The sequence below is a fragment of the Plecotus auritus genome, assembly GCF_963455305.1.
Source record: "Plecotus auritus genome assembly, chromosome: 4".
Lineage (NCBI taxonomy): Eukaryota > Metazoa > Chordata > Mammalia > Chiroptera > Vespertilionidae > Plecotus > Plecotus auritus.
Genome location: NC_137775.1, coordinates 133,081,748 through 133,100,342, shown reverse-complemented (window position 1 = coordinate 133,100,342; position 18,595 = coordinate 133,081,748).

The following is an 18,595-nucleotide window of genomic DNA, read 5'->3' as shown; positions in this document are numbered from 1 at the left end:
TAATGTTAGACAAATCTGAGTTCTAAAACTCACTCTATTATTTTCTAATTGTGTGAAAAGAGGCAAAATAAACTTCTCCAAACTTTAGATTTCATTTATTTGTTAGGTGGAGATGATGATGAATATCTAATTTCTATTTCTTTGAATGGTTTCATCGAAATCATGAATATAGACTTCATAAGATGGTATTGGTACAGAGTTGAGGTCCAATATGTGTTAGTTTCAGTGTCTATTTATCCCACATCTGTGAGACTTTGTCCTAAAATGTAAATGTGACAATTATGTGCTTCTTCCTCCAGTTATTCTTAATGAATAAAATTATGCTTACCAACTCTTATACCATTTCATTGCAGAACAACAAAAGCTGGATCAAAAATAGATGTTACTTCTTTATGTGTGCATATTTGTTTCCATTTCTTATTGCAGCTTTGAAGAAAGGGGGGTATTTTAAAGATAAGAGCTTGTGGGAAACAATGCCATTATTTGTTATTCTGAAAGATGATGGCCCAGGAGGTTCTGCTCTGCTTACATAGGCTCTATAGATAGATGAAGCCATAATGAACTTTTGTTCTAAGGAGATATTTTATACCTCTAACATATTCAATACAACAAATGCCAAATGGAATTAAAGAGATGGAACAAAGCTCAGTACATTTGTTTCCAATCTAAACTCACCTTTGTGGTGCATGAGGACAGAATCTGAGGTGTTCTGCCAAAAGGTTTCCTTCTTTTATTCCCATGAACACCATTGTGCTGCGCATATCACTGCTTCTCTGTGAGCAGGTCATCCATTCATTTTGCAAATACAAACCAGGTAAAGAACACTTGAGCAGGAAATGTTGAGTGCATTACATGATGCTAATTATTTAGTGAGGGAGGTTGCAAAAATGTCCTATAGGAAAACACACACACACACACACACACACACACACACACACACACATACACACACACGATGCAAGAAGGCCTAGATTCAAATCACACCTTCAACTTTTCTACTCATCTAACCATGAACAAGTTAATATTTCCAAAATTCAGCTTCATCACTCCTGAAATACATAATTTTTGATGGACTAACACTAAGTGCTACATTGATATTAGATGCTGAATCATTTAGCTTACCCTCCGTTCCTGCTTATGTGGGTCATGCTATGCATCCTAAAGAAAACTCTCAGGCAGTTTCTGTGGTAGATGGAAGAATTCAAGTTTTAAAATACCAGTGATAGGTTTTTATTCACACACATGACTCTTGCAACTAATATTTATTATCCACAATCAAATCACTAGGGAATAGTAAATTAAATATGGAACGAAATGGTGCAATCGAAGTAATTTTATTTTTTGAATTGCTTTAACCTCCTTGATTTTCATTTTCAAGGAAGTTAGGAAACTCTCAGAAATTTGAGGATGAAGTAACTATGCAATTCAATAAATGTTTGTTAAGCATCGTTATGTCTTGTGCTGTGTTAGGTACTGATGATGTAGATATAAATAAAGCCACTACCCCAAACTGTACCTTTTGAATACTGCTGATGAAAAATACAAAATGACACAGCCACGTCTGGCAGTTCTTCAAATGGTTAAACATAGAGTTATTATATGATCTAGTAATCCTATGCCTAGATATATACCCAAGAAAAATGAAAATCTATGTCCAAACAAAAACAAGTACATGAATATTCATTGAAGCATTACTCATAACAGCCAAATGTAAAACAATCCAATGTCCAACAACTGGTAAATCGATAAATAAAATGCTATATCCACACACTCTAAAGATCAATGGGGGAAAAAATCCTTGGGTGAGGATTTAAAAAAAAAAGAAAACTAGAAAGAAATCAGAATAAATCTCAGTCAGAAAAGGGCATGGGATAGGGACTTGTTTTAGTCTGACAGGCTCATGAGGACATACCCTGTGGCAATTTGGAGCCAATGTACACCAGAGGAGCCTCTGATCTACCTGACAGAATCTGATCTTGACACTGAGGACAGCTTGTTGTTCTGACCCCGGCTTTGCTACTAACTACTTGTGTGATTTTTAGGCAAATTAACCCCTTGGTACAGTAGCTTTTCTCCTTTGTTAATTAAATGACTTGGAACTAGAAGATCTTTCAGATTTTCTTAGATCCAAAATTAGTATTTTCTTCATTATGTTACAGTCAACTTACGAATTCCTCTTACATGTTTTGGAGTATAGAATGGGAGTTAATTTTTTAAAAATATATATTTTATTGATTTTTTACAGAGAGGAAGGGAGAGGAATAGAGAGTTAGAAACATCGATGGGAGAGAAACATCGATCAGCTGCCTCCTGCACACCTCCTACTGGGGATGTGCCCGCAACCAAGGTACATGCCCTTGACCGGAATCGAACCTGGGACCCTTCAGTCTGCAGGCCGATGCTCTATCCACTGAGCCAAACCGGTCAGGGCATAATTGGAGTTAATTAAGAGTAGGGGGGTTAGAATCAGATGTTGATGGGAGTGAATGCATACTTTATCATTGACTAGGAAGCTGTGCCTTAAGGACATTCTTCATAAACCTCATTTAGCTCTTCTATAGAAGAAGAAAAGAGAATGCCCTCATAAGGTTGATTTGAAGATTTAAATGATACTCCATAGGAAAAAGTACCTGGACCACCCTGTGTTTTCAATAAAAGAATACTATTATTATAATTGATCTAGAATAAATGTATTCATTTCATATAAAGTAGCCTGCTTAGCATCTTTGGGTATTACATTCCTCCTGAATGCAAAGTTTCCATGTGATACATTATAATGTTGTATTTCCTTAATATGCTACATGTCTGTCTCTAGCATATGAAGACCAGAATCTCTGAATCAATTAACAATTGTCTCCTCTCTGTGACATTCTTTAGAAGATATCTATATTGACAATGTGGAAAGATCATGGCTGAAGTAGGATAAAGGGAGAGGGAAGGAGACAGTGAGTTATGTAAACAAGACTAGTCTAGGAGTTAGAAGAATTTTTTTTAAAGGCTAAGAAAAGAGATAGCATATAAAGGAAGACTGTAATTTGAATTTTTGTTTTTCAAGTTTTTTACTGAGACCAAGTAATAGTTTTAGGATAGGAAAAATGACAGAACTTAAACAAGGAATAATATACCATGATTGAAAACAGTGCTTTAGGAATTCAGAATAGCTCTCGAAGAGAGGAAAGCAGAGGTTGAGTGGATGTCTAAAATTGGCCTGAGGCATGCACACATAGATGCTTTAATATATATTTCATGGAAAAAACATATCTCTACATCTGTTTACAGCTGAGAATAGGTTTGTATTCATTAAACATAGAGATCTGTTCAAGCCAATAGACACATATACAAACTCTTACCTGTTTTCATCTATATACACAGGCTTGCAAACACCAACACCCATCTCAGAGGAAGCAGCTACACTGCCAAAACTGATTCTTCAGTTTTAATGGAAAGAAGAGAGTGGCTTTTCTCACAACAATCTTATAAACCTTTGTTTCAACCTTTCTTTTAAACCCTCTGCTAATATTGATTAGTACTTTTGTAGTCTTGACCAATTAACTTAGCTTCCATGCCATGGTAAGGAAAAGGGTGACTCTGAGTGTCTTAGCCAAGAGAAGACAGAGAGAATTAGCAAACTGTCCAAAGGACAGCATTGTGTTTTCCCTTTAAGGCAAGAAAAAGAAATATCGAGAGGACAAACTTATGCTTCCGTGTCTGAGATCAGCCAAAATGGTTTTAGCTCTCGAAACTAGAGCTATGGAGCAGCGCGTCCTCCAGGCACAGAGTTAATGATGTGGCTGATTGCTTCTCCGCACAGAGTCATTATGACTGATGCTGGGCAAGTTGCTTAACCTCTTTGGTCCCAGTTTCCTCATCTATAAAATGAGGACATTGGAATAGATAACTTCTGAAGGCCCTTCCAGCACTAACATTTTATGATTTAGTGCCTGACTGGCAACACAGCCTCTTTAAGTGCTACTGTGCCCAGCCGGGCATGACATAAAGCACGGCCGCGCAGGGTGCCAGCTTGTGCTCACGATTGAAAGCAAAAGAGCTAGCTTTAGGCAAAGCGGTGAAGTATTCCAAGTTTTATTCAATCTTCTTTAAGTTTTGTTTAAACCTAACTCTCACACCCTTTTGGATTCCCTTTCGGGCAACAAGGGTTTCCTTGCATTTCATCATTTCCCTGTCTTCACACTTCACGTTCAAAAGCGTATTGGGCATTGGTAAGCGTGGAGCCATACTTATTGGGTTATTAATAACCTCTCTAAGGTATGGGTGGCTGAAGGTTGATTTGGAAAAATTCCTAAAGGTAGATGGTGACACCAAGACTTAGTACAAACAGCAGTTACAGAATCCAAGGGAAGAGCCTGGGTAATCGGGTTCAGAAACCCAAGTAAGATATTGGCAACAAATTTGAGAACTCACCTAAGATGACTGGGTAAGTTTGGTTAACCTGAATAAGTGGAAACCTTGATCCTCAAACACATTCTCATACAATCCAGAAGAATATCAAAGCATGTTGCCAGAAAAGGCAAAAAAAGCCCAAGCTTATTTTGGGGCCAAAAAAGGTTGGAATAATTGTAGCTGCCCAGTCAAGAGGGTATGTAGGCATATAACCCAGTAGAACTCTTCCCACTGCTCCTAAAACCTTAGCACACCGTCCTCTAAGGCTGACTCCTGAGGGAAAACTGACCACTTGGTCTAGAGTCCCTGAAAGCTACTTGTGTTTTTCTGAACAATTGTCCAATCTTCCTTTCATTTCCAAGGGAGGAACTCTTTGAAGGACCCTGAGTTGTGAACTGGTGGGGCGAGATGGAGAAGCATGTGTTCAGCAGTTATGTGGTCCAGGCTTCTAAGCAGGACACCTGAACTTGGTGCTTTCTTTCTGAGTACTGGTCTGTCTCCACACCTGTGTCACTTTCCTGTACCTCTTCCTGTTCCCCTCCACTTTGTAACCACCCATGGTCAAGCACATGAATGTTCTTAGGCTTTTGATTATTCACCCAAAGCCAAGTGACTTTTAGTTACTGTTACCACAGACCTTCTATCATCTAGAGCATTTAGTATCAGGTCTTCAGAAGAGGGAATAGCTGAAAAGGCTCCCCAGGCAATTCAGGTAAGAGGCAGAGAGAAAAGAATAGGAAAGAGCAGCAAGATCTTAGTGCTGGGCTGCAGTAGGGAACAGGTGAACCAAAATTCAGAATTAGAACATTGCCTCAAAATAAGTGTTAGTGCCTATATATAAATACAAAGAAAAATGTTGATTGATATAATTTAAAGATAATACACATAATAACAAAGAAAAAGAGATTTTTTAAATCCTGACATTACTATGAAAGGGTAATAGTAACTTCAAAATTTTACATAAATTAATTTTGCATGTACCTAATTATTACAGAGATTAATATTACATAGCAACTATTCTATCACTCTAGTAATAGACAACAGTTTATTTTTAGATGATTACAACATTAAATCATATGCTATGATTCTAATTCTTTGTAGTTCAAGTTTTAGAGAGAGCATAGTTATCTGTTCATAACTAAGAAAGAAATTAGAAGAGTGAATAATTGAACTATTATGTTTATAGATTCAGTCTTAAAGATAAATGAATTTTGGTCTCTTTAAGTTCTCCATTTAGTCCTGGCTGGTGTGGCTCACATGGTTGGAGCATCATCCTGCACACCCAAATGTCATGGGTTTGATTCCTAGTCAGGGCACATTCCCAGGTTGCAGATTTGATCCCAGTCGAAGTGGGTATAGGAGGCAACTGATAGATTTTTCTTAAAAAAATATCCATTTAGAGAAAAAGATAGAATGACTGCTTTTCCCCTTGGGTGGTGGGGCAGAGGCCAATAAAATTTCAGAGATCATTGAACATTAAGAAAAAAAACAACTCCCCCCCCCCAAAAAAAAAAAAAAAAAACTACTGCTTTTATCCACTTTCAAAATATTAGAAATATGCTATTCTTATATGAACTGGTATGTAACTCAGCACCCCAAATTTTGTTCTTTAATTATTTCCTTCATACAGACATGGCTGGGAAGAGAACCAACAATCCAATCCTTTTATTTCTATATCCATGGGCTGGAATAAACTCAGGTTGAGTATTTTAAAATAATCACAACCAATTTTGCTTTACTCTTCAAAGATTTTATATTAAATACAGAATTCAAGAGTTTCTTATAAAATTATCAAGGGGCCTTTTAAGAAGTTCAGATGAAATATTTGATTAATTTTAACTCCAATTCACTCCTTATATTAAGCAAAGTGTAGAAACCTAGACTGTTTTCCAAGTGTCCTTGGCTTTTCAACAACTAGCTGCTGGGCAGCATGTCCAGATGTGCTGGGATGTAGCAGAAAGAGAGTCATGGCATGTTTAACTTAACTAATGCAGGCACCAATCAGAACATCGCACTTTATGGAAAAGCACAGAACAAGTCCCACAGTCTCCAAAAAACATCCTGCTAGTTCAGATGGCAGGGGCCATAGGAACTATCAATGATAGCTATGGGAATGCCAAGGGAGTAGCATAAAAGTGAAAGTATCTTAAGAGAAAAGTTGTTTTCAGACTTTAACAATTTGTATTACACCTTCATATCTTTGCCATATCCATATACCACCTATAATAGTTTTACTTAGATGTCTTTAAGTAGTTATTTAAATAATTTTTACAAGTAGCCTCTTTCCGAGTTAATACATGTGCAAATTTGTGTTTTTTGTAGTTATTTTTTCTATGCCTATATATATATACACATACATATATAATCATCTTACATACCCTTGGTCACAATGCTTTGCTTGCTTATATCCACTCCACTTCCCATCAAGAGGTTGAATCTAGAATCTATTTCTCTATATTTTGAATCTGGACAAGTCCTTGGACTCACTGTGGCCAATAAAATGTGGTAAAAGCAATATTATGCCATTTCTGATGTAAGGCCTTAACAGATTTTGCATATTTCTGCTTTTTCCTGGGACTCCTGCTCCATCATGGGATAGTTTGCTGTTGTGATGCCTAATTGATACAACCAACTACACCTTTTGTAGTCTTCCTTCTTCAATGGAATAAATCCAGAAGTCAGAAAGTGTGGAACCTTGGTGGAAACAGTAAATAGCATTTATTTTTCTTTTATTTCTGGATCATTTTTTTTTTTGCAACAAGCACACCTAGTTCCCACATCTTGGTTTCTAACACCATCTATAATAATAAAAGCATAATATGCTAATTAGACCAGACAGCTGAGCGACCTCCTGGACGTCATTCTGGACGTCCATCCTGACAAAGCTGTGGTGGCGGGGAACCAAGGCAGAGGTTGTTAGGGGCTATCAGGCAGGCAGGTGAGCAGTTAGAGGTGATCAGGCAGGCAGGCAATGGGGTTAGGGGTGATTAAGCAGGCACATGAGTGGTAAGGAGCCAGTGGTCCTGGATTGCGAGAGGGTGCAGGCCAGGCTGAGGACCCCCCACCCCGCCCCTGCATGAATTTTGTGCCTCAAGCCTCTAGTTCTCTAATAAGAGGAACCAGAGCTTCTGAGAGAATTGGCTGATCCTAGTGCTGGAGCAGGAAATATACAAGATGAGCCTGGAGCATTTTGTAGCACAGAGAAGTAAGGAAGTGCTAAAAACAAAAACTCATATGAATCAATCCTGGGGGCATGTCAAACTGACACAGGAGACACCTGGAAGAGCTCCTGACAATCAAAGCTGGGACAGTTTGAACAAAAATTAAACAAAGCAGCATTGGATTATAATACAAAGTATAAAATATCCCAAATCTATAATGATATCCTATATAATAAAGAGCTAATATGCTAATTAGACCGAAGAGCAGAATGACCATCCAGACAACCTTTCAGATGAAGCCGGGCTGTGAGGGGCTGCGAGGGCCGAGCCCTTGCATGAATTTCCTTCATCAGGCCTCTAGTAAATTAATAATTGAATATGTTAAAAAATGTGAGAGAAGAGACAAATTCATGCAGAAAATTTCCAATAATATTAGTTAGATACTTCGCCATAAGGAAGAGGGAACATAATGCCCCACTCCTTAAGTGTGCATTGCACATAATAACTTACCTCAATAGATTACAATATGGAAAGGGAGGGAAGAACCTGCAGAGAAACTTGACAATCACTACTTTAACCAGGTATCAGCTCAATATCAACAGTCATAAATCACCAGGATAGTATGTATCCTTGATATGATGTGATGAAAACAGTGCTTTATTTCTATGACCTTCCTTCCCCCAAACCATAACACCAGTCTAAGAAAAACATCAAACAAATTTCAATAGAATATCATTCTGCCTTACACTAGACCAGCAAGCCCTCTTCAAAACTAACAAGGTCATTAAAAGCAAGAAGGTCTGAAAAACTGTCACAGCCAAGAGGAGCTTAGGAGGCATGTAATGTGGTATCCTGGATAGATCCAGGAACAGATAAAGGACGTTAGGTAAACACAAACGAAATATGAATAAAATATGGATTTTAGTTAATCCTATTATATTGGTATTGCTTCATTAACTGTAACATATATATATATATACCACACTAATGCAAATTTTTAGTAATATGAAAAACTGTGTGTTGGGTGAAAGAGGTAATATGGGAACTCTTAGTTACTATCTGCTCAATTTTTCTGTAAATGTAAAAGTGTTTGAAAAACTATAGTCTATTAAAAACTAGTAGCAGATGGATGTGTAAGAAGATCCCACCAAATGGGTAGGGAGTTTACCATGACTTCCCTACACTGTCTCAGAGAGTAAACTCAACTCAGCCCTCAAATCCGGAAGTAGACATCAGAGCAAATAGAACTGATGGAGAAGTCTCCTAGTCTGGCTCAAAGATCATGAATGAGGTCTTCTAACATTCAGATACAATGGAGGAAATCCCCCCTTTTCTTCCTTCCTTCCTTCCTTCCTTCCTTCCTTCCTTCCTTCCTTCCTTCCTTCCTTTCTTTCTTTCTTTCTTTCTTTCTTTCTTTCTTTCTTTCTTTCTTTTATTTATTATTTATTTTTACAACTTAGCTTCCAAACAATGTTATAACAGTAGCAGAGGTAATGGAAACACACAGAAGCTTAAAACTCTGAAAGAAAGAAAACTTTCTCTCCTATCAGATAGCTATGGTCCCAAAGGGGCAGGGGAAAACTCTTTTTACTTCTCTGTGTCTCTGTCCTCTGGCCTCTTGACGCCAGAACACAGCACAACATGGCATATAAAACCTGCCTTCCACAATGGAGCAGCTAAGAGGGGGTATGGAGGAGATCACCGAGGGGGAGGAACATGGGAATGAGACCTCCTACAGTCCTTCATGAACTCCTGGGCTCATCCCCAACCTGAGCATGTGTGAATCTGATCCTAAACAGCATATATAAACTCCGATAAAAGAACTGGGGGTGGACACAATTTCAAGTCCCAGACCAGCCACTGGGTGGTGCATCTATGGCATAGATCCTAATAGGACCACTAAGGTTTTGAAAACTGAACTGGCATTGGAATCCTAAACCACAGATGGATGGTCAGGACCTTCAGCCTGAACCCAACCAGGATGATTGCTTGCTTAACAATATAATTAATATTCCCTACAGAAATTAAACAAAAGGAGTTCCAAAACATAGTATTCAAAATGTCCAGGATACAATTCAAAAGTATTCAGCCTATGAAGAGCAAGGAAAACCTAAACTGAGAAAGAACAATCAAACTTAAACATTGAAATGGCCCAGATGTATCATTTTCTATCTAACAATAACCAAATGGAAGTTTTAGAACTAAAAAATACAATAACCAAAAAGGAAAAAAAATCAATCTCAATAGATGAGCTCAATAACAGAATGGGGAAGACAGAGGAAAGAGTCAGTGAATTTGAAAATAAATCAGTAGAAATTTTTCAATATGAACATGAAGTTTAAATTGATAGAAAAAAATTAAACAGAGTTTCAGTGACATGTGAAAAAATATCAAAATGTCTAATAGTTATGCTATTAGTGCCTGAGAAGGAAAAGAGAAAGGAGGAACTGAAAAAAAAATTTAAACTTCTCCAATTGGGCAAAAAACAAATAGACCACCGCAATCCTATAGACTTAAGAAGTTCATCAAATCTCAAAGAATATAAAACTCCTACAATCCACATCTCTCTCTCTCTCTCTCTCTCTCTCTCTCTCTCTCTCTCTCTATATATATATATATATATATATATATATATATATATATATATAATTAAACTGCTTACAACCAGTGATAAAGAGAAAAATCTTAAAAGCACCCAGGGAAAACAATGACTACTTTTATTGGAATAATGATTCAAACAACTGTGGATGTCTTGTCAAAAATCAGGGGGCCAGAAAAATGAGCAACAACATTTCTAAAATGTTAAATGAAAAGAAGCATAATGCAGAATTTTATATCTAGCCAAAATATCCTTCAGGAATGAAAGTGAAATTAAATATTCTCAGATGAGGGAAAACTAAGAGGATTTGTTGGTAGCAGACATGTTATAATAGAATCATAAAGAAATTCTTAAAACAGAAGAGAAATGATGTGGAAAGGAAACCTAAAACATCAGGAATGATGCAATAGCAATAAACAGTAAATGTCAGGGTGAATATAAAAGATTCTTCTTCTCCTATTTAGTTGTATAAAATACCTTTTGACAAATGAAATAAAAATTATAACACTGTCTGATGAGGTTTTCTTGTATGTGGATGTAATGTATAGACAACTACAACCTAAAGGGGGAGGGTAAAGGGTTTTATATGGTGGTAAAATTCTACTTGAAATAGTAAAAGAATCAGTAAAATGTACTAAAATACCGAGAAGCTATAAAAATTGTACAAAAGGAAATGCAACTTAAAATCACCATGGTACTTCTGTCAACTTATTAAATGGATAAAATAAAATAATTGACAATACCAAGTGCTTACAAGAAGGAGGAACAACTGGGACACTGCTGGGGAGAATAAAAAAATGGACCAGCCACTCTGGAAAAACAGTTTGGCAGTTTTTTTATATAGGTAAACACCCACTTATCATGTGAACCAACAATTTCATTCTTAGATGTTCACACAAACACACAAAAAGAAAAGTTATATTCACACTACTGTACACAAAAGTTTATAGCAGCCAAAATGGCCTTCAGTGGGCAAAGGGATCAACAAATTGTAGCGCATTCATACACTGGAATATTACTCAGCAATAAAAAGCAATGAGTTTGTGATACTTTCAACATCTTGGAAGAATCTCAATGGCATTCTGCTGACCAAGAGAGCCTACTCTCAAAGTTACATTTTATTTACAGAACATTCTTGTAAAGACAAAACTACAGATCAGATCAGCAGTTGACAGGGTTAAGGGAGTGTGACTGAAAACAGAAAGCCAGAGGGAGTCTCTCGGCTGACAGAACTATTCTATATCCCGATGGTGGTGGTAGCCATGCACATTTCTACATGTGTTGTAAGTCAGAGAACTGTATACACACACGTTAATTTTATTGTATGTTAATATATAAAGTACACCTTTAAAAAGGCATTCACAGAGGTAAAAATAAGATTAATATTAGAGGAGACTAGAGAAATTTGTCCCTCTGTGGGCACCTAAAGTAATCGTACCTGTTGTCAAATGTCTTTTGAATTTGAGGGATCAGAGAGAGCAAAGCAATTGTGCTCAATTCACAGAATATTCTTCATCCATAGGATAACTTAAATACATAAAAATATCACCAGGCCAGATGACACTCACGTCAAATGTTTTGAAGAAACCCTTTAAAGGAAAAACTGGTTCCTGTTCTCAGAAGTTTCTCCAGTGGCAATCTGTTTCACCTCTGAATTTCCAGCTAGAGAGCATCTACAGCATTTTTCATTTTCTGGAAGTTTATTAACAATGATAAGCACTTATAAGGGTGAAATATAAATTAATAATATTGGAGAACAAAGAATAAGGGATATATTCAGATTTTCCCTACAGTATTCAGTGAATGCTTGTTCATAAAGGTTATCCTGAGATAGTTCTTTCCGATGTCCTGTGAAGGGGTGAGGCAAAGACTAGTTTTATAATGAGAACCACTGATGTCTTGGATGGCAATCTCTTGGCCCATATATAAACTATCAGGCAGGGGATGAATAGAAAGCACCTGGCATACACAAGTAATTGACATAAAAATAATAGGAGGAAAAGAGAAAGGCATTCTAGGTAAAATAGAATTGAGAAATTGATTAAAATTTTTGAAAATGTTCCTTCTGATTGTCCCTTATATTAATATTTATTTATTTCCTTCAGTGGGGAGAGGAAATGAAAAGGATAAATTTAAGATAACTTTTATTTAAGTAAATGTTTTTGCAGCTCTTTTTGTATAATTATCCAGCAGGGTTATTGAAGTAACTTGCAAGGATCAGCTCCAATCTCCATTGTTACCAAAGGCTGACATTTTCATAATTCTCTTTCCTGTTCTCTTTGACACTGTTATGAAAATTCTGACATGACCCACCTGGAAGAAAATGGATTACTCAGACTTCATGAAAGTCATTTTCCAACATGATTGATTTTCTTCATTTGGTTGAGGATTATGGGCTAACATGATAACTGTTTTTCTCCGGAATGTCAGAATTTGAGAAATAATTGGATCAGACTACTTTAGTGCATTATTTCAGAAATGAGATGCCAAGTTTCCAGGTATGGAAGTGAGAGCAAATGGGAATGGGAAGGGAGGAATTTTGACAACCCAAACCAAAGAAAAATGGCTTTCCTAAATAAAGGAACTTGCATAAAAATTGACTGATCATAGACCAGGAGTTCTCTGTTACAGCTGCAAAGATGGACACTTTATATACCTAACTCAAATTAATTCTCTCAGGAATTAATTATAAGGGTGTTAGGTGTAAAAGAATTGAAGCACCAACTCATTGCAACACTTAGATGATCTGTTATCAAGTAGCAATTGAGCAGGTGACAGTCCCTTTGCTGGATGAGAACACAACATGGCAGGAGTTATGTTCTATTGGGAAACAGAGATATTAAAGAAATAATAACTCCCTTTAAGGAGTTATGTTCTATTGGGAAACAGAGATATTAAAGAAATAATTGTCTGGGAGTTTTCTAAAGGAGCAACTAGATCAAACATGGTGATCTGAGAAAGCTTTTCAAAGACATGATATTGAGATTGAAATATGAAGAATGAGTATGAGTTACCTGGGCTGGGTTAGGTGTCTCTTCAATGAGATGTTGCAACCTACCCATCTCATTACCATGCCCTTTGCTTAATTCCATTACTTCTGTCCTAAATGAGCACATAGTAACACAGTTGAAGAAGTAGAAAAGGAGATGACGAGATTCGAGGGCACTGAACAAGACCTGAGGTCCTAAAAATGAACTCTATTTCCTGATGAATAATTTGGGAGTTTTGCCTGGCTGGCATGGCTCAGTGGTTGAGTGTCGACCTATGAACCAGGAGGTCACGGTTCAATTCCTAGTCAGGGCACATGCCCGGGTTGTGGGCTCAATCCCCAGTGTGGGGCATGCAGGAGGCAGCTGATCAATGATTCTCATCATTGATGTTTCTATCTCTCTCCCTCTCCCTTCCTCTCTGAAATCAATAAAAATTTTTAAAAAATAATTTGGGAGTTTTAAAAATAATTATGTTTCATAAGTGAATCATTAAAAACCAAATTCCTAGACTATAAATAATAATAATTGGCACACATATGATGGTTACTTTCTAAGGGCTTTATACCTATTAATTAAATGCATTCTTATAATCACTTGTGAGGTAGACACTGGCATTATCCACAGTATGTAGATGAGGAAAATAAGGCACAGAGAGGTTAAGAAAATCCTTTAAGAATACACAGCAAGTAGGTGGTGAGGCAGAATTCACACTGAAGGTCCATTTTCTTAGCTTCTTACTCTCTACAATCATTTATCAATCAGTTGAAAACAAGATCTTATAAATACAGAATATAAGACAGTTGTCAGGGAGAATTTAGGGAGATATGGGGAAATAGAATGCAGGGAAGCAGAAGAAACCATTAATAGGGAGATGATTCAATCCTGATAGGAGAGATAAGGTTCAATGAAAACTCCACACTATTTCTTTATAAAACACAGTGCTGCCCCTAACATGTTTTCACTTATATTAACAGATATAATTGTGACTAGGTACAGATTGGTGGTCTAATGTAAAACATTTTGGAGTAAAAAAAAAAAAAATCCTATACTAAAATTTGAAAGCTATGGCCCTACCTCCAGAAAAAATGAAGCATACATACTTTTACATCAAGTTTTGAGTATTTCCAGTCCTACTGAAATCACCAATGAAGCTGGCCATCTCAGGGACCCTCCTTTTGTTGTTACTAGCTTAACTAGGTTGAGATGATTTTATCAAAATGCTAAAGCCAGAAAAAGAATCTGCCAGCAGTTTTTAGAGTTTACCACAAGCAAATTAATGAGAAGGTTCTAAAAATTCCAATGATCATCCTGACTGGTGTGGCTCAGTTGGTTGGGCATCATTCCAGGCACCCAAAAGTTGCCAGTTCTATTCCAGGTCAGGGCACATGCTCGGGTTGTTGGTTTAATCTTCAGGAGGGAGGAGGGGGCATGCAGGAGACAGCTGATCTATGTCTCACTCTCACATCCATGTTTCTCTCTCTCTCTCTCTCTCTCTCTCTCTCTCTCTCTCTCTCTCTCTCTCTCTCTCCCTTTCCCTTTCCCTTCTGTCTTTCTCCCTCTCCCTTCCTGTCTCTCTCTAAAAAAAAATAATCAATATAAATTCCAATGACCATGGTAGTGATAGAGAAGAAGGATAAGTCACTGTAATATTAATGAATATTTGTTCTTTTTTGTACCCCTCACTCCTGTCACCTATAAGCAGAGGGCCAGGTGATTGTAGTCCTCTTTTTATCTGTCTTCTGGGGTAGGAAGTAGAATTTATATTTAAAAACATTTCTATTGGTTGTCATAAAAGCTTAGGGACCTTGCAACTTTTATAGTGGGTTCCAGGAGAAAGAGAAAGTGGAGTGACTTTCACAGAAGAAAGAAGGGGAGAGAAATTAAATGCCAGCTGGGGATGGAGTTTGCCCGATGTGAGTGCCCCAGTAGGTGTTCTCAGTGATAGTGACTTTAGGGTGCCTCTGGAAAGACAGGAGCCTGGGCACTAGTAGTCCCAGGCCTGGACAATGTTTACATCCCAGTATATTCCTACATAGAGAGTTGCCAAAGTAATGACCATGAACCTTAGAAAATATGTTCTCAGAGGCCACAAATGTGGACCTAAATATGAAAGGACCTTCTGAAATATTTTGTTCAAAACAAGATATCAAGCTCTGGTCAGTGTTTTTCAGTGGTTAGTGTTGGCTCACACATCAAAGGGTTGTGGATTTGATTCTTGGTCAAGGGCACATACTTGGGTTGCAGGTTCGATCCTGGCCCCTGTTGGGTCACTTGCAGGAAGCAACCAATTGATGCATCTCTCTGACATCGATGTTTCTCTCTCTGTCTCCCCTTCCCTACCTCCTTTCCACTCTCTCTCAAAATCAATGGAAAAAATATCCTTGGGTAAGGATTAACAAGATACTGAAACCTCTGTATGATTGGCCATTGGAGAAGTGACTCCATAAATTACTTCTACTAAATTTCCAGATTGGGCCTTAAATTTAAATTAAGTCAATGAAAATAAGTAACATTTTTGGTATTTTATTTTTCACCTTTTATTGTTAAAGGAATATTGATTTTATGCAAGAGGGAGGAAATTTTACATTTGGTGATTTGATATTATATGGAATACTTGAATAGAATTTAGAGACCAATCAAGTAAACCAGATACTAAAGTGAATACAATCATTGTAGAAAAAACTCTCTCACCTCTATCCTCACCTCAAAAATACCCACTAGCCCTCAAGTAACCCCACTAGCAGTAGGAAGGAGGCACGCACGCATCCCATGTTCTAGTAGAAGCTGGACTATGGGAAAGGAACTAAAGAGTGTGGGCCTTCCTATTTTCTAGCTTCCAAACTTAATTCTAAATGAGAAACTGCCCTGGAGTTTGAGATGAAAATGGCATTAGATTGATATAGGCCCATTTGTTTATTTTTCCTTTGGTTGCCTTTGCCCAAAGAGATATATCAGAGAAATATATTGCTATAGGAAATGTCCAAGATTTTGCTGCCTATGTTTTCTTCTAGGATTTTTATAGTTTCAAATCTAACAATTTAGTTTTTAATCCATTTTGAATTTATTCTTGTGGATCAGTAGATGAGTTGATAAAAAAAAATCTGTGATACATTTACATAATGGAATACTACTCAGCCATAAAAATAAGGAAATCTTACCTTTTTTCGACAGCATTGACCTGGAGAGTATTATGCTAAGTAAAATAAGCCAGTCAGAGAAAGACAAATACCATATGTTTCCACTTATATGTGGAATCTAACGAACCAAATAAGCTAACAAACAAAATACAAACAGATTCATAGCTGTCAGAGGGCAGGATTTGGGGAGGTTGGATAAAAACGGTGAAGGGATTAAGCAAAAAACAAACAAACAAACCACCAAACAAATATACCTCATAGATAGGCAACAGTATGGTGATTACCAGAGAGAAATAGGGGTACGGGTAAGTAGAAAGGGGTAAAGGGGGGATAAATGGTGATGGAAGGAGACTTGACTTGGGGTGGTGAATACACAATACAATTTACAGATGATGTGTTATAGAATTGTATACTTCAAACCTACACAAGTATAATTTTATTAATCAATATAACCCAAATAAATTCAATTAAAAAAAAGAAAATAGCATTAGAGAAACTACCCTGATTGCCAGACATGGTCTGGGCTGCCCCTTTGGCATCATCTGCTTTGATTCCCTTCCATTTCTCTGCACCTGCTGCTGTTTTGTCCTCAGGGCTCCCGCAGGGCCATCCTCATCAGCATGCCAGCGCTCCCGCTGACCCAGCATCCTGGAATGAAGTCCATGTTAATGGTTTCTGTGATTCTGGTTGTTTTTCTTTATTGATACTTCCTTCTCCCTTTATCCCACCTCCAAACTAATTTTCATTCTATTTGAAAACAATCCGAAATGATAAATTATTTTGTGCTTTTCTGCAGTGGTGGGATTTAATTAGGTTTCCCTGACTCAGTTACTGACTCAAATAAGTCAAATCCTTGAACCTGAAGGACAGATAACAGGTAAGATGGTGAATAAGGCGGCTTGAACACTAGGCAATTCTGCTGCAAACCATTCTTACCCATGTCTCCTCCTCCTTCCCTCCCTCCCTGCCTCCCTCCCTCCCTCCCCCCCTTTCTTCCTTCCTTCCTTGTTCTGGAAAAATATTTCCAGAATTATACCGGGTAACATTAGGATACAGAAATATTGCAAATAGAATTAATATCAAAAGGAATTAATTCATATTCTGACTCACAAGGAAATACAATAGCATAAACCTCTTTGCAACTTGATCTATTAAGAGATTGTTGATAATATTTGGTTCTTCTTTCTAATAACTGAAGAGTTAAAAGGAAATGCCAAGTGCACTGTCTATCTACTGAAGTGTAGCAAGCTAGCTGTGATTTTTTTGTTGGGGGGAAGCTCTCTTACTGTTTTTTTTCTGGGCTCATCACATGGCTGCAGCCTGGGGCTGCAGGATCCAAGACTGCCTCACTCCTGGGCCTGGACTTTGGTGCTGTCTGTCAGGTTAGCTCTCTCTCTACATAGCTTTTCATCATTCACGGACTAGGTGAACTTATTATTATTATGTTGGAAGCATTGGAGGGGTCAGAGATGAAATCTATACATCCTTTCAAGGCCACAGAGACACCCACAACCTCATTCTATTGGTCAAGGAAGTCTTCAGGCCAGCCCACATTCAAGGAGTAGGGAAATAGGCTCCACCTTTTGATTGAGAGTTGCAATAAATGTGTGATTATATTTGATTTACCATATTGAACAAATGAAAACTTATATCAAAATTAGTGTGTCTATATTCTATATCACATGTTAGACATTTTGAAGACAAGGGATATATATTCTATTTATTTTCATATTCCAAGCTCAGAGTGCTGGCCCCTTGTAGATCCCATTATCTGTCTGTTGAACAACTATTGATGGACTATGGATTGAAAAAATATAACAAAATAAAATAATGCCAACAATTCCTTATGACTACCTGTAACTTATAGCTTTTGTGGTTGTCTGTGTGAGGTCACGTGTGTGAAATTAATTTAGGCAGACTTAGAAGAATTTAATTTCAAGTCCTTTTTGGGGGGAGGAACAGAGTTAGTTTGAAAAAAATGGTGTGGGGTATTTTAGAAAGGGAGTATGCCATGTATAAAAATAAAAAAAGGGAGAAAAGACAAGTTATGTGTGATGGGCTATCAACATATTGTTGAATGAATAACAGACTAGTGAGTTGTTGATCTGAGAAGTGGGAACCAGTGGGGTTTTTAAAAGACAAGACAGGTAATGTCATATCCAAAGTGATAGGCTTAAGGGGGATGTAAAAAGAAACTAGACTTTCAAAAAGTGGCTCAACACTTCCCTAGTGTGAGTTTTTACTTTCAAACACGATCCTTTCCCTCAAATGAAAGTCATTATCAAATGCTAAATATAAGGGGGCTAC